This window comes from Microtus oregoni, unplaced genomic scaffold (genome assembly GCF_018167655.1).
Source record: "Microtus oregoni isolate MIOR12 unplaced genomic scaffold, Mior012 000012F_ref0000307, whole genome shotgun sequence".
NCBI lineage: Eukaryota > Metazoa > Chordata > Mammalia > Rodentia > Cricetidae > Microtus > Microtus oregoni.
The window spans coordinates 16546015-16566491 of NW_024543071.1; the positions used below are offsets into that span (position 1 = coordinate 16546015).

At 48.5% G+C, this 20477-nt stretch overlaps 1 protein-coding gene across 1 annotated transcript in view; it reads right to left on the minus strand.

Annotated features, from left to right (window-relative positions):
* The window catches only part of Wnt8b (Wnt family member 8B), a 94563-nt gene that overhangs the window by 73728 nt on the left and 358 nt on the right, over positions 1 to 20477 (minus strand). The gene's annotated exons all lie outside the window — the stretch shown is intronic.

The window sequence follows — 20477 nt, forward strand, 5'->3', positions numbered from 1 at the left end:
TGCTATGTTAAGGTTAAAGCCTTCCTTTTTTTGTTTAAACAGAAAAAGGGGAAGTGATGTGGGAGTGTCATATATCAATCTGTTGATTTCATTGGTTAAGCAATAAAGAAACTGCTTGGCCCTCATAGGTTAAAACATAGGTGGGAGGAGTAAATAGAACAGAATGCTGGGAGAAAGAAGCTGAGTCAAGGAGTCGCCATGATTCTCCCACTCCAGACAGACGTAGGCTAGAATCTCCCTGGTAAGCACACCTCGTGGTGCTACATAGATTAATAGAAATGGGTTAAGAGGCTGAAACTAAGGGCCCAAGCAGTGTTTAAAAGAATACAGTTTCCGTGTAATTATTTCGGGGCATAAGCTAAAGCTAGCCGTGCAGGCGGCAGGGGTGCCGGTGACGCAGCCCGCCGCTCCAATTATTACAACAATGATTGATTCAATTTATCAATGTTTTCAACGCAGATTGCAATGCCCCATACTGTTTCTCAAAATTATCATAATAGAATATAACCTGAAGTATGGGTCTCACCAACTAAACACCATGTTACCTGCCTCCCTTGCAGCTAGATGTGTTGAACCCTTAAGTTCTGAGCGTGGAAATAGAAGTGGAATGACAGGTTTCCAACTTCTGGCTCATCTCTATTAAAGGAAAAGAACACTGTTTATTTTCTACTTTGCTACTTCCTACTAGTTAGAGATGGTCCCGAAGGCAGCATCAGGGGCAAGGGATAAAAGATGGATGTTGAAAAGCCTGGGGCCTGTGATTGCAATAATCTTCTTGTATACTGTAAAGAGTTGTCACTTGTATTGGTTTAACAAAACACTGATTGGCCAGTAGCCAGGAAGGAAGTATAGGGGGAGTGACAAATCTCAGGATGATGGGAAGGATAAGAGCAGAGAGAGTAGTCTCCAGCCAGACAGAGGGAGCAGGAGTTGAATCTGCCATGCTAATAAGGTACCACCACATGGTAAAGCACAAATAAGAAATATGGGTTGACTTAAAATGTTAGGACTAGGCAGTAATAAGCCTGAGCTATTGGTTGAGCATTTATAATTAATATTAAGTCTCAGTGTGTTTATTTGGGAGCTGCTGGAGGGACAGAAGCTCCCATTTACATGCAGTTATGCAATTTCGTGTTGGTTCAGGACTTCCTGTTCACTAGGCTGATGTTTGATAAATTATCACTGCTATTTTACTTCTGCTGATGCAAATAAATCAACGTCCCAATTGAAGATTTCATATACGTTTCAGGTGGATACAGTGGTGGGGGAGTATTTTTAAGAAAATAAGAATAGACATAAAATAAAGTCAACAAATGGAGATTATAAAAGCTATATCTTGAAATAGTTAGATCCAGTTATAATTTTCTTTGTTAATTTGCTGACATGAGGTTGATGGCGCATGCATATAATCCCAGCACTAGGGAGACTGGTGCAGGAGAATTGAAGTTTTAAAGCTGCTTGAGCCATAGAGTGAGTTAAACAGAAGGTCTGAGGATGTAGCTCCATGGGAGAGGGTTGCCTAGCAGGATGAGGCTCTGGCTGCCTTCTCCAGCAACAAGAATATAAGAAAGAAAGGGAAGAAGGGAGGGAAGTCCCAAGGAGAAGAATTAGGATAGCGATAATAAAATATTTATTATTTTTATTCAGATGTGTGCATTTGTGTGTCTCTGTGAGTGAATGTCTCGTGTATGCAAGTGACTCCAAAAGCCTGAAGAAAGCGTCGGTCTCTGGGAAGTAGAATTACAGTTGTAAGTTGCCCAGTGTAGGCACTGGGAACCAAATGCTGGTCTCTGGAAGATCAGAAAGCACACTTAACCATTGAGCTATTCAGCCAATTCCAACAAAAATCTTTCATTGGTGGTTCTACTGAGGAGTTGTTAGTTTCTTTGTTTGTTCATTTTTTTTTAGACAAGGTTCTGCTCTGTGGCCCAGGCTGGCCTCTAAATGGACATCATCCTCCCTTGTTCTGTTCTCATAGGTACTGGGACACAGTGTGCTATCACGTCTGACTTGCAATTCTTCTTTCTATCTTATCTCACTGTTCTCCCGCCAACAACTCTGGTTAATGTCTTTGGCCCTTCCCAGAACTAGTTAGCAACCTCCCATCTCCCTAAAAGTTCTAGTTGCCCAGGATCGTGGCACAGTGGGAAGAGCAGACCCAAACATACTTAGGGATGCTGAGTCAGTGTTAAAGATTGTCTGGGCTGGACAGTGGTGGCGCACACCTTTAATCCTAGTATTCAGGAGGCAGAGACAGGCAGATCTCTGTGAGTTTGAGGACCATCTACAGAGTGAATTTTGGGACAGGCTCCAAAGCTACACAGAGAAACCTGTCTCGAAAAACTAAGAGAGAGAGAGAGAGAGAGAGAGAGAGAGAGAGCAGCTTAGGGAATGGGGTTGAAAAGACTGGAGACAGGACTATGCAACAAGGCCCTAGGGTACACTTGTGGTCAGCTGCAAGAGATGTCCCTGTTCTAGCCAGTTCTGGATGCAGACACAAGAGAGAACACAGAAATGGATGATCACAAATTTTGTACAGACTTAATGAATGGTTGATCAATTCTTAGTGGAATTTATTGAGAAATCAGTCAAATCTGGTGACCTAAACATCCATGGAAACAGGACAGTCTTCTTCAGAACCATATAGAAAAATATTTCCCCCCAAATAGCATTACTTTGTTCTGTTCAGGAACTCTAAGACATGGCATGGCTTCCTCAAGTCAATGTCACAAGAGATCTAAGACCTTCTTTGTAGCTATAGACTTCGAGGAGGAGAAGGAGGAGCTGCTCCAAGACACTAGACATAGGCCGGCAGGCAAGTCCTGCCTGGGTGCAGGGGTTACCCTGGCTGATGGCTGGCCACATGTCCCCATAGATCAATACAGAGGAAGGCCATATCTGATCTTACCGTTTCTTTGAATTACGTTAGCATTGCTTACAGTTTCTTTGAAATAATGTCCAGAGGACTGAACACTGAGAAAAAACTAAAGCCATACTGTACCACAGTGTGCAAAATCCAAACCTAAAGACTTTTTATTTCCTGTTGCTACCTGAACCAAAAATACTAGAAAATGAGAAAGCAATAGAAGACCTTTTTATGATAAAGTCTATCAAGGGCAGATTCCTTGTAGAGCTAGAAGAGTTGGGAACCCAGGTACAAAAGGAATCATGCCAATTAGGTTCCACCATGTCATGCACTGTCCTAGTAAACGATGTGGCAGAGTTGCCCACGCTAGAAGCATTGCCAGTTTTTGATTGCGCTATGCAGAAGCCCCAGACTTCTGCAGTCCAGGCCACGTGGGCCATTAATATTCTGTGGCAATCAAGGACAGCAACACGTGGCCAAACCTTGTGTCCACCTCATGCCAAAAACTGACTTTCTAGAATTGCTGGGGTTGTTATAACAACCTCACAGGTAGTAGATGCCTGCAGGGAAACAGCATTTGTTGGGCATGACAGGGCCTTTGCACACAGGACTGCATGCACACTGTGACTTTGCACACTGTGACTGCATGCACAAATCCCACACAAGATCAAGCCAGTCCAAACCCTAGCATGGATGAGAGAGGGTCTTGTGAGTTTCACCCTTAGCGAAGGAGCTATGGGAACTGATGGCCGCTGAGGGGAGAGAGATCCATATTCTTCAGAGCTCAAGCCCTAACAAGGCTCCCAGTAGATTTTCCTACACCTATGCACATACCTAGTAGCAGTAGGTGGACTCAGTGAGCTTTACAGAGAGAGAGCACATGAAGCTGGGAAAAACTAATGGGGAGAGAGGGAAGGTGGGAAGGGAGGAAATGGGGAGATGGGGCTTGGAAGGGAGGAAATGGTAGTGAATTTGATCAAAACGATATAGGTGTATGTGAAAAATCTCAAACAATACAAAGAGGAGAGAAAGAGAACCCAAAGTGGGAATGTTTTACCTTGGAGTTCTAGAAGACTGAGGCCTCAAAAAAAAAATCTCTGCTCCTGTGAAGAACTGGTGGCCAGGTAACACAGAGCACCAGGGAGATCTCTTTAGAGATCAACCTGAGGACCGGAGAGAGAGACGAGGGGCTGGGGAGGAGAGAATATGGAGGTAGTCTTGGGAGACCCAAGTCAGGACTTACAAATATCCAGCAAAAAGCAGCTCCAGATCCACCTTGCCAAGGGCTGCTCCTGTTGTTATTCTGAAGGGAGCTTCATTTCTCAGGAAGCCACCAGCTTCACTCAGCATGACTGTTCCCAGAAGCCCCTAGCAGCAGGTAGGGAGGAACCTACTACCACTTTAGTGCACCCAGAAAGCACTCTACCAACTGCGGCGTTCACCTCATGCATCCCTCTGACAGATGACACCAAGTCCCCTGTATAAACTTACACAGATGTGTGAGCATCTGGAGATAGCTGTCTGGTATGCATCAGACTTCTCGTGGTGACACAGACAAGAGCTTTGCCATCCTGTGAGTGACCTGACTTTTTACCTAGTACAGGGACTACTCGGTAAACATTTGATAACGATATTCCCAGTTTTATTCTTGTGATTTCATGATGAATGGAATTATTGTTAAACATTTTACCTTTTACTTGTCCTCTGAGGCAAAAAAAAAAAAAAAAAAAAAAAAGTTCTCCAATAGTCATAGCCCGAGGTATCAGCTGGCCAACACTTAATCTTCCAATCCCACAAATGTCCAGGATAAGAACCAAACTGCTAAAACAAACAAGCAAGCCAATGGTTTGGGGCAGCCCTGCCAATGCCTCTCGGGCCTCCTCAGACTTTGGGATACCTGCCTCTAGGGCCTGCACGTGTTCCTGGGGCTCCCTGGACAGTAGCCCTTGTCATATTTTATGTTCTTTGCATGTCAGCTTCCCTTGTCCTTGGAGATAGAGACTTTGCCTCGTGTGTTCAAAGCCCTATCTCATTTACCCTTGCATCTGACACATAGGAAAACTTCATACATGTTTAAATGTGTGATGGTTAATAGTGCCAACTTGAATGGACCAAGGAGAACCTAGGAGACTAGGAAAAGACACTTTCTGGTGTGTCTGTGAGGGCATTTTCAGAAACTATTAACTAAGGGGAGGGGAGGGGAGGAGATGGGAGAGGAGAACCCACCCCAACTATGGGCAAAAGTATCCCATAGGCTGGGGGTAGGGTGGGTAGAGTTGAGACAGATAATACAGGCATTCCCTTTTCTCCTTCCTAGACTGCCATGTCTTTCTGCCATGATGAACTAGAACCTTTTAAACAGCGAGCCCAGATGAATCCTTTCTCCCTTGAATTATTTCTAAGGTATCTGGAAGCCTGACCAACTGAACCAGTGTCTGCACAGTTCATCTTTACTGGTCCCTTTCCTCCTTGTGATGGGAGAACCCCACCGGAACAGCTCAGACGCAATCTCTCTACCACCGGCACTCAGATGTTTTGTTTTCAGGAGCCTTTTGAAACTTTAAAATTTTTGAGAACTCCAGGGTAGTTTTGTTCATCTATATTATGTCATGACATCACTAGAAATTAAAACTGAGGAAAATGGGAGGCTGGAGAGATGGCTCAGTGGTTTAGAGCACTGGCTGCTCTCACAGAGGACCTGGATTCAGTTTCCAGCAACTGTGTAGTGGCCCACAACCACTCTAATTCCAGGCCTCCAACACCCTTTTCTGACCTCCTGGGGTACCAGGTACACACAGGGTACACAGACTTGCAGGCAGTCAAAACATCTTCACAAAATAAAAAAATAAAACTGAGGAAAATACATCTATTTATTAATCAATTAAATTAACTTACTAAGTCATTCAAAATTGGTTATAAATTCAACACATGTCAGCACAAGTAACATTGAAAACAGGGCCTGGCAATGCAGTTCAGTTGGTAGAATGCTTGCTCCCGAGCAAGGAGCCCTGGATTTGACCTCCAGAGACAATCAAAACTCTCTGTAGTGGTATATGCCTATAATCCCAGCACTCGGAAATTGGAGGCAGGATGATTTTGAAGTCCAAGGTCATCCTTAACTATACAACAAATTTGAGGCCAGCCTAAGGTACATGAGCTTGTAGGCTGTGATAACTATACCAGATGGTCTGTGTTAGGGTGACATTAGTGGGACATGCTGTGGGCTGGTGTTTCTTTCCTTATGCGTGTCCTGACGAGGGGATTGCAACAGTTTCTTGTCTAGTCTGCTTGGCATGTTCACAAGCCTGGGGTTCTCTGATACGGTCTTGTTAGGTCCCCGGGTCTATTTGCTCATGATTTAATTACAAAATGCACTTAATGTTTTGTCAGCACGGGCAAGTGTTTCTGACTCTAACTTAAGGTTATGCTTGGCAGTTGGTAGCTGTTCTCTGAGTAAGCAAACGAAGGGCCAATCTGCCTCAGGATTGTGTTCAAAATAAAGAAGCCTGGGACAAGCTGCCTCTCTGGACAAATAATTCAGGAGAAAATGGAGTAACTCAAAGGATGCTCTCTAGAGAATTCTACAACAGATTAGAAGAACATTTTTACTGAGAAATGTGACACCATGCTGCGTGTCTCCGAGTCATCCTCATGTCTGGCTGAGCAGAAGACATGGATTCCCCTTGCAGCCTCTACATCCAATCTGTTGCTTCAGGTGATACTGACCTAAATATAGTCTGGCTTCCTTCTTGTCAGTTCCAGAAATGTTAAGTCCAAAACCCATAACTTTTCCCTCATCTCCAAGCTTACTTCATCCTCTCCTGATGATCCAAGATTCTACTGAACCTTTAGAACCCACTGGAAGAAAGTGGAGCAAAGAGCTGGCCAAGATGACTTCTCAGGGAAAGGTTGGTTATGTTACTAAACCTGACAACCTTCAGTTCCCAGACACACGTCCTCTGCCAAGGTAGAAGGAGAGAACCAACCCTACAGTTTTCCCTTCCATACCTGTGTGCTCCCCCTGAAAAAGCAGGTAAATAAACAAGTATAAAACAAAGAAAGAAACAAAGAAACAGAGTGAGGTGAGGCAGACAAGCTTCTCCACAGTTGGCAGGGCACAAACGGGGGTGGGAGGTGGCAGAGAAAGCTTATCAAAGCCTTTTTCAGCAATACCCCACTCCTGGTTCCAACTTCTGTCTTGGGGTTTCTGTTGCTGTGGAGAGACACCATGACCACGGCAACTCTTATAAAGGAAAAGCATTTAATTGGGGTGGCTTACATTTTCAGAGGTTTATTTCATTACTGTCGTGGTGCAACATGTCTATTCCATTATCATCCTGGGGCAACATGGTGGTGTGAGGCAGACATGGTGCTGGAGAAGTAGCCAAGTGTCCAACATCTTGACTTGTAGCAATCCAAGTGGTCTGTCTCACTGGGTGCGGCTTGATCATATATGAGACCCCAAAGCCTGCCTCCACAGTAAAACACCCTCCTCCAACAAGGCCACACCTACTATGACAAAGCCACACCTTCAAATAGTGCCACTCCCTTTGGAGGCCATTTTCTTCCAAAACACCACAAGTGCACACCTGTGTGCCTGGCATTTTACGTGATTGCTGGGAATCTGAACTCAGCCCATTATCCATATATGGAAAGGGCTATATCAACTGAGTGATGACCCCACACACACACATGTACATGCACACACTGATATGACCAGATCACAGAGTCCCCCAAAGACCACCAAAGAGTCCGCATGCAAAAGCAAAGAGCCTTTATTCAAGCTTGGGCTTGGACCTCCTGTATCTGATGTAGCAGTACGAATGGAGAGTGTCCAGCCCGGGCGGGGTAGAGGTTGGGGGTGAGGGGATTTTCAGGGCTTAAGACCCTGATTGACTGACATTGTCAAGGGGTGTCTTGGTGAAAGGAAACAGGTGCCTGCTGGGTTCAAGGACACCTGGTAATCTTGTTTAATCTTACCCAATGGTTGGGTTATTTGGAATGTCAGGTACTTCCCCTTAGATGCTGACCTGTCCCTGGGTGGTATCAGCTTATGACGTTTCCTGGAATTGGGTGCTGCCTGACAGTAAATGGAAATTCAGGCCTCCTCTCTTGGCTGGTCTCTATCAAGCCTGACATGGCAGCTGTGTGGCCTGGGCCCCAGATGCATGGCCAGGCTGCCCCGAATCCCATACACACCATTAAATAATCAGTTTAAAGGACCAAGTGGACACTGTGAAACTTGACGAGAAAATATAAAAATAATCACTACCAACAATTAAGTGAGACTCTTTACACAACTCCTTAGGTATTATTTTCTTTGTTTTAACAGCAAGGAAGTGCCCAAGGTCACAAAGTGACTAAGTGGCAGAACTAGTATCTGCAGCCAGTTTCTCTGGCCAGTGTTCTTATCTTTCCATTAGACCGCAGGATCTATCCTAACAGGTGACTTCTAGTGTCCTGAAGTAGCTGAACTAGTCACCGGAACCCTCACAGTCAAGCACCCCACAAAGAGGCATAGCCCCTGGCATGGCAGTCCAGTTCTCAGAGGGCGGCATCCTGATAGAGCCAGTTCTATGCCAAGACTTGCATTTTGTCCTTAGGCAGGAGCTCTTTAGACATTCCCTTCTGCTCAATGCCCCTGCCTAGGTGTATGTTCTTACCACAAGGAGTGTCCATATTTGCTTATAGGCAGTGGCCCTCTGGAGGACACAAAGCCACTACAATGTTTAAGTAGTTTTACCCCCATTGGGACTCCATCATTCTCACTAAGAATCTATCATTTAGTTGAGATCAGAGCCCAGTGATGCCAACAGAGAGCTAGAGGACGGGAATGTGAGGACCAGGATGTTAGAGATCTCCAAAAGAGCAGAGACCCTGCTCAAGGCCCCATGTTCCCTGAAGAATCACTTGAGAGAAGACAGAGAGAAGGGGTGTAATGGTAGAAGCAAAGTGGTGCAGATCCCCAAGTGGCTGCAGTGGCAGAGACGCTGCAGGTCCCCAAGTGGTGGCAGTGGGCAGCAGGTCCCAAGAGCAACCAGTTCCAGGCAGGGATGGTGCAGTTCACCCAGTGGCTGCTATAGGCCACAAGTCCCAGGGAGAGAGCCATGTGGCAGGACAGAGACCTTGATGGGGCAGCCAGTCCCACGAGGAGAGACAGACAGATGGGCATGCCATGAGACCACATCACAGATCTGCAAAGAAAGCTGGTCCCAGGCAGAGAGCCACGTGGCAGGCGAGAGACCTCAATGGGGCAGCCCGTCATGAGACCATGCCACAGGTCTCCAAAGGCAGTTGGTCCCGGGCAGGGAGCCATGTGGTGGGTGAGAGACAGAGACGAATAGGCATGCCATGCAGAGTGAGGTTGGATAATTATTTAGTGGGCTATGGAAGGGAAAGGAGAGAAAGGGACGGAGAAGAGCAGAGAGAGACAGAGAAAGACAGAGAGAAACAAGGGAGGGAAGAAGTGGAGAGAGGGGAGAGGCAGAAGCTGCCTCTTCAAGAACAAGGCCGAAAGAGAGGACTCAGGCTGGAAGCTGAAGATCAACTTGCATTGTCCACTGTGTGTGTGTGTGTGTGTGTCTTCTCCTCTAAACTTTCCTGGGGTTATTTCTTACCCAATGCCCAGAAACCGAAACTGGAGCTTTAGTGGAGCCTGTCCAGGTCTTTAAATCCCTCAGGGACTCTTTTCCTGGCTCTCAGCACAAATGTCTGGCTTCCTATCTGCTCCCATGAGGCTCTCCGAGGACTCTAGCCTGGTCCTGGTCACTGCTCTGCCATTCCCAATTTTCGTTCCATCCACACATGTGCATCCACTAAACTTGACCTTGGCCCACGCTGTCCCCTCTTCCCAGGAGCTTACATTCTCTTTCTGTTCCTTTTCATCTTTGCTCAGGCATCACTTCCTGTGTATGTCCTCATGCACCTCCCAAATCTAGATATGACAGACATAATGATGTCATAGGATACTGTGCTAGTCAGATACCCTGAGGTACATTTCTTCCAGTAAAGGGCTTTAAATTGGTCAGGGCTGAGACAGGAAAGAACACGGTGGACACTCTGAAACCATTGTCACATAACATGCCAAGCTGAGTGAATGACCCATTAAAATGCCCACATAATCCTGTTGGATCAGATGGGTACAGAAGGGGAAACGGACTTGTTTAAGGTCCCTCAGGTGGTAAATGGTAGATTGTAGCATTTGAGCCCTAAATCTGTACAAATTCAGAATCCCAACCTTCAGTCTCAGGTAAGGTCTGCAATGACTGGTTTTGAGACGGAATAGAAATGATTTAGTCTGGAGAGCAGATGAACTGAAGGGTGTCCTCTGGAAAGTAACAGGGAAGTGGATGACTCAGCAGAAGAAAGTTCTAGAGAGGTGAAGGTGGCTTCAGGAGGGAAAGTTCTAAGTATTCATCATGCAAGTGCCCTTAGCCCAGTGTCTGCCACAGAGAAGGGGGCATATAAACACTCCCCAAGGCAGAGCTGGCGGGACACTAAAGATGAAAAAAGACTCGTAGGAACCAGAGGATGAGAGGCCTCCAGAAGGGGAGCTCTGCAGATGGTGACTGTGTTGGTTTGAATAAGAAGGGTCCCCCAGAGGCTCATAGATTGAACCGTCTGTTCACCAGGGAGTGGCACTAGTTGAGGAGGATGAGCAGGTGTGTCCTTGTTGGGGGAAGCAACTGGGGGTGGGCTTTGAAGTTTTCAAAAGCCTATTCATTCCACGCTCGGTGTGGTTCTTTCTTCCTGCTGCCTACAGATCTGGATGTGGATCTCCAACATCATCTCTGCCTGTGCACCACCATGCATCACCGTGTTCCCCACCATGATGTTAGTAACCAAACCTCCGGAACTGTAAGCAAGCCCCGGTTGTGGTGGTTTGAAGAAGAATTGCCCCCCCCCCCCCCCCCCCGCTAGGGTCATAGATTTAAATGTCTGATCACCAGGGAGTGGCACTATTTGAAAGGATTAGGAGGTGTGGCCTTGTTGGAGGAAGGGTGTCATTGGGGGTGGGTTTTGAGGTTTCAAAAGTCCAGGCCAAGCCCCTCAGTCTGCAGATCAGGATGCAGCTTTCAGCTCCTCCAGCGCTATCTCTGCCTGCTTGCCACCATGCCCCCCACCACGATGATAACGGACTAAACCTCTGAAACTGTAAGCCAGACCCAATTAAATGTTTTCTTCTTTAAGAGCTTCCAGAGTCATGGTATCTCTTCACAAAACAGAACAGTGAGCAAGACAGTTGCCCCTTGGGTCAACGTGCATGCAAACAACCACACATAGAACCCTGCTTGCTGTACGAGGTAAGTACCACCTGCTGTGTAACTCTTAAAGGGAGGTGTGGACAGACTAGAGCACTGATTCCCTCACCTACGGGCCCAATGGCCTTTGTGTGCTCAGGTTTCTCAACTTGCTTGTTCTTTGACCCCACTGTCGCACATTCTACAGCAGGATCTTTCCACTACCTTCTCAGGCCTCAGCTAATGTCCTGCAGAGTCTGTCCCAGCTGCCTGTGTGGAGCAGGCTTTCCCACAGGGCACTGCCTCACCCCTGAACCCCAGCCCTCTTCTCAGGAATCCTCTATGACCTGCAAAATCCACCAAAAACAAAGGGAGGGAGGTCCTTCACTCTCCACAAAATTTCCACCTGACAGACAAAACCATGGCTACCGGCCCAGTGTCAGCAACTGGACTGGAAAACTGGGTTACCCGGGAATTTGAGAGATGCTCCCTTTATTAGCCACCTTTCTACCAGTTGGCCTTTTCCATTATGCTCAATGATAGCTCTTTCTCAATGAAATCTCTCAAGCTAAAAAGCCACAGGAGTTGCATATTGCTGCAGACACAAAATTCCCAGGATCCACTTGTCTCACACAGACGAATACTGCCTGCAGTGTACAAACATTTCACACATGCGCGCTTCTCACAGGCATATGCCCATAGGACAATGGCTACTCACACAGACAGATATCCACAAGGAACACGATGTACACCACAAGCTCCCTCAGGGTGGTCTTGACATAGAGTTCTCTGTTCTCAGCTGCATTCTCAGTCAGGGTTGTTCCCTAGAGTCCTAAGGATGTGAAAAGATGCTCAGAGTCCCCAACAGCACATCTTTCCAGTTATTCATTCCTCCTTGTCCCTAGACCTCACCCCATCTCCACTCTGTCCTTTCTCGCCCATCCTATGACCCCTGGGACCTGGCTATACACACCCCTGCCTGCCCTCCTACAAAGTCCCTCTGGGAGATGGGGTGAGGATACTGGATCAGAGTAAAGCCATGAAAGAGGTAGGGTCCCCCACCTCAGTCCCCCAGCCACCACACTCCTCCATAGTGTTATCACTTGGGTCCCCGAGTGATAACAGTGCCGAGTGACCTTTCTGGGAAATCAGGAGCCTGGCCTCTGTGTCCTGGGCCAAGCAACTCTGACACAGGCAAACCAAAGACACCAAAATTCCAATTTTACTACTTCCTCTGAGCACCTGCTCTCCACAAAGCTCTTCATACCCCAGGAGAGCACTCCCCGGCCTGAGACCTATGACACAAAGACAGATACGGAGACAGCAGCTAGGGCCAGTGTTCTGTGTCTTCTCCTGGCATCTGTCTTCAGGATTCTTGGGCTGAGGCTGGGGGAGTGCTATATTGAAAACAGTGAGGATCCTCGGGGTCCCATTCAAGGAAGTGGGGCTGCTGTAGGCAAGGTCATCCCAGGCTCTGTTTCCCAGTGTTTATAGTTCCTGTCCCTTGAGATTTCCCACAGCATTCATGGGAAAGGGTGGTCTCACTCTTAAGGTAGAAACAATGACAAAGGCCTAGCTGGGCACATGGAGAAGAGACAAGGCAATGGCAGCTGAGAAAAGGCTCTGCCTCTGGTCTGCATGGGGAAGCTGAGATTCCTGGGTGGACAGGGAGTAGGATGGCTTGTTCTCTTTCTCTTCCCCTCTTTGTATTCCCCTGCCTCTCCTTCTCTCTCTGTCCCCTCTCTGCAGGGCCCAGGACACATGAGCCGCGAGGAACTGAGTCAGGAGTTAAAGAGAAGGGAGAGTGCTGTGCAGATAAAGTAGAAGGGGCAACAGGAGACAGAAGCCAGCGCTGGGGTCAGATGGACTCTGGGATGCGATGTCTAGATACCCTACTACAGAACCGATCAAAGGGCAGTGGAGGGGCTGGGGAAAGGGCGCTATGGAACATCATGGTGGGTCTCAGCTGGCATCCACTGCAAGCTCCAAAAAGCTCCCACATGGATTTGGTTAGGGACAAGGCTGGGGACAGGCTATAAGAGGTGTTCCTCCCCATCAGCTCAGCGGCGGTCTCCCAGGTCTTTCTGTGTGTCCCCTTGAACTGTGCCCTAATGAGTGGAGAAAAAGACTCCTCTCTCAATCTGCCCTGATGACTGTGGAATAGACCGGAGCAGAAGTCCACCCTGTCTCAGAAGGGTGTTGGTCTCCATCAAAATCTCCGGCATTAAGTGAGTGTTCTTATAAAGAGACGGCAACCAGTTCAGCCCCTTGGTAACTCAACGTGCCCAGTTTTAGGACAGTGAGGGAAAAGTGTGTCATACCCGTGAATCTATCACATGAATTTCTACCCAAGGATCCGACACTGAAAAGAGATGACTCCCTCCTTGGTCTGCATCTGAGGACTGTCTGACCCTCCCCAGAAGGGCATGTGCCCATCTCTGCCCCGTACCAGCCAGTGAGATGCACTGAGATGCCCGCTTTCCTTGGAGAAAGGGGTGAGGAGCTGGGCCAGGGTGGAGCAACTTGCATTGGAGCAGCTGAGTGAGTAGGGAGGGAGCTGCTGGCTCTCAGCTAAGAGCCTTTTGAACAGTTGCGCAAGGACTCCAGACTTGTAAAATTAGACCCTGGGTTGGGGTCAGGAATGGGATGGCAACAGTGTGGTCCCTGAGAAACAGAGAGAGGAACATGAGCTGGTTTCCCATTCCCTTGGGCAATTCTGAAATCTGGAGGAGGCCTGTGATCAGCAGGGGTGAGTGGACTTGAGGACATTCCTCCTGTGACAGGTCTCCCCATTCTGAGAGCTCTAGACCACGATCAACCCATCCGATCGCTTTTCCCTGCTCAGTACTGAGTCCTTGCGCATGAATCAGATCACACCACCCTGCTATGCAGTACAGATTGAGAAATCCCAGAAGGCATCCTCATTTCTCTGCTATTTGAACCCACTCAAGCAGTCATGAATGTGGTAATCAAGAGGAATCTCATGACACTTTTGCCCGGCAATTCTCTAAGCTCTTAAACTTCATGGCACACTCAACTTTTCCTGTTAAAAGAGCAATCAGGTGGTCAAAACAGCAGGCTTTTGCCCAAGTGAGGCTGGATGGTATTCAAGCATCTATTACAAGGCTGCAGGAGTCAACAAACTGGCTTAGGGAGCGGTTATACAATACCAGAGACTGAAGATGTGAAAGCCGCCAAGAGGAGGCTTCCAGAGGACCCTATCATGATGAGATTTTTGAATTAAGAGACCCTGGACCTGACCATGAGACATCTGCTCTTGCTAAGAAAGAGTGGATGAGATACGAGGAGATAAGTCCTACTTCAGCCACATCTGAAGATGCTGTTCAGGAAAGAGAAGCGAGAGAAGAATGGGCGCAGAAGTGATCGTGTGGTTGAGATCTGTGGACGTGCACAGTCTAAGGTGCTTATGAAGCTGCTCCAACCAGAATCACCATTTAAGAATGGTTTGCTCTGCAGCTGTCTCACCTTAAATAAATGCCTATTTATCTAAATTATAAATTATAATTATTTAAATTATTAAATGTCATAAAGAAGGGGCAAAGAGGGTGGATAGTGGGAGTTAGGAGTCTCAGACTCAAGCTGCTTCTTGACCAGCTAAACAAAAGCTCATATATAGTCACACCATCCTCAAGTCCACAGCAATCCTCCTGCCTCAGTTTCCTAAGTTCCAGGATTATAGATACGCGCCACCATGCCTGGTTAAAAGGTCCATTTTCTGTCCTGCAGAGAAAGTTCTAAACCATGAGTTCCTGAGATTCAGAAATAGTTTGCTGCCCCTAAGCAGAGAACAGACCAAGTTCTAAGACCGAAGCGAGGGATCCTTACGCTTCTGCACAAAGGCTGGCCTGAGGCAGCCAGGACCCCTCATGGTCACAGGAGTGGAGCTGTGTCTGGATCAGACATCAGATCTTTCCCTCCAGGTCCACATCCAACCTCATTCCCGTTCCAAAAATGGGTTGTCTCCTTAGAACCTGGAAAAGAAGCAGACATTCATGAAAGAGCAAGGCAAGCTGGCGAAACCACACGGTGATCCAGTTTCTGATTGAGAATTGAGAAGTGGTGGCTTTGATCACTTTTTCTGTTTGACCTTCCACTCCCAAATCTAGGACTCTCACAGTATGGCTGGTAACAGCTTCTTTTAGGCAATAAGTTTCAACAATGAAAAAAAGGTTAAGTAAATAATGAGGTAATTTCAAAATGAGTGATTGTGGCAAACTTAACTGTTTTGGAATGATATTCAGTGTTGTAAGACAATAACACCAGCTATTATTGTATTACTACATATACCTACAGCATGGCACGGTACTTATGTGTATTTTATACAGACATGGATGCATAGAATAAAATGAATTTTAAGATAGCAGTGGCCATTTCTAGGCAATAAAGTTTCAGATTTTTCAGCTTGGTCATTTTTTCTTTCTGCAACATTTGATATTTTCCTATTTGGAAAGCAATGACCTAGGACAAGGAAGCCATCTGGCTTTCTTAGACTTGAGACTCATTTGATCCTAGACTCAGAGACTGCCTTGCAACTTGGCAGGCCATCATAGAGTTTGTTTCTTACATGGAAGTCCTCCGTGCAGTGGGAACTTGTGGCGAGGGCTTCCTCCCGGCAGGTTCCGGTTAAAGAGGGAGGAATAGGACGGAATGTGTGGTGACTGTGACAAGGGACATGTTGAAAGGGGTGGCAACTCACGGAGGTCCAGAGGAATGGGCTGAATCCCACAGGTCAAGGAGAAGACCACGACTGCAATTTAAAGCCAAATTTGAAGCAAACTTTAATTAGATCCTGGCCAGATTGATGGATTCTCTGGCCTGGTCCATACCCCGGTTCCCAGAAAATGGCCACAAGTCACACCTTGCAGAGGCTTAAAAAGGTTATCCCACAAGGCCCATCAGGTCCCATCAGGGCAAGTATATAGCCTTACATTTTTCCTGCCTACCTACAACTCTCCCGTCCTCCACCGTTCACCCCCTGCATCCAACCAGGGGTGAGCATACACCCTGATGTTGACTTATTTCCTGCCCACATACCTCCTGCCCACGTGTGATCAAACACATCAGTGCATAGGGGTCAAACAAACGTGTTGAGGGGGTGGAGACATAAATAGCCTCCAGCATTTCACTTGGGTTCTCACAGGACCAGGAAGTGGAAGGTCATGAAGGGAAGATGGAGGAAACAGCATTGAGATGAGCTTTTTAGGCGGATGACAAAAGAAAGCATGGCTACTACATACTTACCACCCAGAGGCCAGGCATGTTGTAGCATATTGTGTTGTGTTGTCTCTCAGATAATCGAGTGTGTGTTTGTGTGTGTGTGTGTGTGTGTGTGTGTGTGTGTGTGTGTGTGTGTGTTGTATACAAGGATGTGTACGTATAGCTGTGAATGGCCATGAGGGTCAGAAGTCGGCACAGGCTGACCTGGAGCCACCTTCTCAGCTACACTGATTGGCGTTTCTGCACAGCCTCCACTTCAGTTCCTGCCTGACTTCAGTTCCTGCCTTGCCTTCCCTCAATGACCAACCGTGATTAGTGTAAGCCAAACAGTCCCTTTCCTCCCCCAGTCCCTTTTGGTCATGGTCCTTTTCACAGCAACAGAAAGTAGACCAGAACAACCAGTGAGTCCCAGGATCCTCATGTGTCTGCTCCCACCCCACCGCCATGGATGTTAAAACCACACCTGGTTTTCACACAGGGGCTGGGAGCAGCCCTTCAGGCTGGCATAGCAAGCGCCTTCCTCACACGCTGAGCCAGCTCTAAACTCTACTTCCACACTCACAGGGTTTTATGGGGGGGGGTCTGTTTGCATTATCAGACAAAGAAACCGGGGTTCAGAGCCATAACTTCCTGAGAACTTAAGCTTCAAAACCAGAACAAACAAACAAAACAAACAAAAAACTGGTCGATTCACACAAAGACTTTATAAGTGCTTTGCCTGGCATGTCCACCAGGTGGCAGAAGGACCCCTCTGTCCCCACTAGGGCTCTCCCCCAAAGGGGTCCCAAACTGCAACCATCTTGCTCCCCAGCTCCTTCTTGTTACCTCCCCTTTCCTCTGGGTAGCTGAAGGCTCTTATCTGGTTCTGTCAGCAGATCCTAACTCCCAGGGACTGGTCACTCCAGGGGTCTGGTTGCCCTCTGTGTGGAGCTGGGTCCTCTGAGAAGCAGAGGTTGCACCAGTGTGTGAGGTTTGCCGTGAGGTGGGGCTGAGTTCACAGGGCCAGAAGTTCTTAAGCTCACGTCTGTCCCTGAGTGAGGGAGATAGGGGTAGTTAGTGAGTTACTATGGTATGGCCTAAAAAAGAAGGGAGGGGGTTGGTAAAACCTTCAGGGAGTCAAAATAGGCCATCAGAGGAGCCCTGTGTCTCCTGGGACTGGGCTTGTGCCCTCCTTGATTGGCTTCTCTGTTTCTGGGCCAAGAGCTATCAAGGAGAGTGTGGCTTCCAGTATGTTTACCATGCTTGGTCAGTAGCTCTCCCTGTAATTGGAGGTCTGTGATTTAGGTCTTCTCCTGGTGGCCCCCAGGCTCCCCCGCAGGCTCAGCTCTTGGGAGTGTCCACCGAGTGCTGTGCCTGCGCCCCACCTCTGAGCCCTCTGAGCAGACAATTCAATCCTTATCTCCCACTTCCTGAGTTGACCTCACTGCTTCTTGTCAATTCCTTACCCGCAGTCAGAGGACAGACTCCTCCCACCCTCTCTGAATGGGACCCTGCTGCTGGACGTCCGGACACACTCACCGAGTCAGCCTTAGCTCTCCCTTGCGTCTGCCTTTGCTTCTTGGTTACAGTCTTAACTGTGAATGCCTAGTTTCAGCCCCCCAACTCAGGCCCAGACACCGGCCTCCCTGGCAAGCGGCTGGTCTACCAGCATCTGGTCCCATACCCTTTTGAGGACGCTGGCTTCTCAAGTCCCTCTACCTCGTATCAGAGTCAACAATGAGGTCATTGCCCTAGGCAAGACCAAGTAGATGACAGGCAGCTGTGCCAGGTGACCCAGAGGGTGAGGTAATTACCGGGCATCAGGTAGAATATGCTGGCAACTGTCTGTGGAAAGAAGCTTGAGAAGAGAAGTTAGGGGAAAGAGAAAAATGAATCCGTGGACCGCCGTGAGCCCCCTCTGTGGGTGTGGGTGCTCTTTAGGGTGGAAGCTCGGTGGTGAGGCTGAGACCCTCCCCCTCCCCCAGAATGGACTCCTCCCTGCTGGTTCTTAGCTGGGGATAAAAACAGCCACTCTGGGCTGTTTGGTTTGCAGCTTAGCAGGCCACCTGCTGCAGCTTCCTAGCCTTAGAGCGTTCGTCAAGCCTCCACCCACCCATCCTCCCAGAGCCCGTCTGTGAGTCTCTAAGGCACTAACAGCCACTCCCCGGATCTCTATCATTCCTTTCTCACTTTCCCAGGGAAGTTTACAGATCTCGGGCTGCCAGACTCGGGCCATCAGGGAGCTCCGGCCTGTCTCCTGCGTGAGGGGTACATATCCCTGAAGCACACCCTTCCAACACAGGAATTCCCTCCTCGCCCCCCAATGCTCAGGAACCGGGGACAGCCTGGCTGCAGAGAGCTGTAGGTGAACCATCAACCGCGTGATCTGAAGCCACCCCCCCCCCCCCTTCTATAAACAGGGACACATTCTCTGCCTCACAGGCCTAAACTCTCAACACAGCTTCTTGACAGGCACCTCTGTTTACCTGTGGCCTTGGGGCCTGAGCTCGCGGGAGGGAGCCGCCATCCTGCTTCTGTCTATCTGTCTGTCTGTGGTGTTAATAACTCTCCTAATGAATCCTTTACCCAAAAGGACATTTTGCCTCAGTGTCCCCCTTGAACTCCAAACTCGGAACCTTTCACTGCTCTAACGGAAACCCAAGACGGCAAGAGCCTGTCTGAGGCAAACAGCATTGCAAGCCCAGAGTCCCTTTGGGAAGAGAGGAGGAAACAATGCAGGCAGGGCTTTGAAAGGAAATCTAGCCAGGCGCTGGTGGGGAATGGCCTGGCAGGCCCAGGGTCACATTCTCTTATGCCTTGGCTTCCAAAGTCAAAGCTGAGGGTGTGGGTATCTTGGACAGGGAAAGAGAGATCAGAACGAAAACAGGGTTGAACAGGGGAGGAAAAGACAGCTGTAGTTAGCCTGGGGGGGGGGGGGGGGAGGTCTTTCAAATTGTCGCTTACTTGGGGGCCTGGAGTGCCTCAGTGGGATCAACAGAAGCAGGACCTGGTCATTATCTTCAACTGTACTTAGCAGGTCTGTTCTGTGGTTTGAAGGAACCATATATCAAGCAAAATGTGCAAAGTCCCTGTTCCATCCCTCCACCTCAAGCCTGGTTTCTTGCCCTGTCCAATTTTAGGGGTTCTGCCATTGAGAAGGCCTCTCTCCCGCTCCCCTAAATTCCTGTCCCACTGGATAGGCTGTTTGCACCCTGTGTCACCGGATACTGGCCTATGTAGGTGGCTTTTGTGCTTTGTCCCATGTCTCTTAGACATGTGTGAGCTCCCTGAGGTGGCACGAGCTTGGCTCAGTTCCTCTGCACGGAGCAGAGCATCCGATGTCCACCGGGCACTGAGGAGGTCCAGTAGATGCTCAGGCCCGGGGGCGGGGGGGGGGGTGTTTATCTCGGCACAGAGCATGGGTTGAAAGAACCACAGACTCCTGGCTGGGAAAGTTAGATCATGGCCAGCTGCCCTCTGGACATCATAGCCCTGCTGTGGCCTGTGCTGTGTCAGTGCAAACCAGAGTGACAGCGGAACAACAAGGTTACTGCAGGATGAGGCAAGGTGGGGACAATGGGCTGGCTACCTACGCTCCTGTGGCAGCTGAGGCTACGAGAAGAAGGAAAGGCCATGAAAGGGGTGGAAGTGGCAAGAGTCCACCTGGTGGGAGGAGGGTAACAGAGGCCGGGATCTGTTTCTCACATCTGAGGGGGAAAGGGAGGTACTGGTTCCACACTCAGAGTGGCCAGCCTCTCTTTCCCTCTGGATTACTGCAAGAAACCAATGGGACCACTTCTCTCTAACCACAAAGACAGAGAGGCACAAGCCCCTTCTTGTGTCTCATCTTTGTCCCCAAAACTAAGACAAGGCAAGGACATTCCTTTCCACAGATGAATTTGTCACTGGAGGCCCTAGCCTGTGTGGACCTGCTCTCTGTTTTTTGTCCATACACAGCTTAGGCTGGCTCTGCAGTGGGGCAAGATCCTAGGCAAGTCTGCACAGGACAGAGGGAGTGACCTGGGGCCTGGGCAGGGAGGGTCAGGCCACAACAGAAAATGATACCAGTGGCCCTATTCTGAGACCTTTGTTCCCAGGTCTAAGCGGCAGAGGTTGTCAGCCCTTGATCACACACTTGGCTCCTGAGGCCTTGG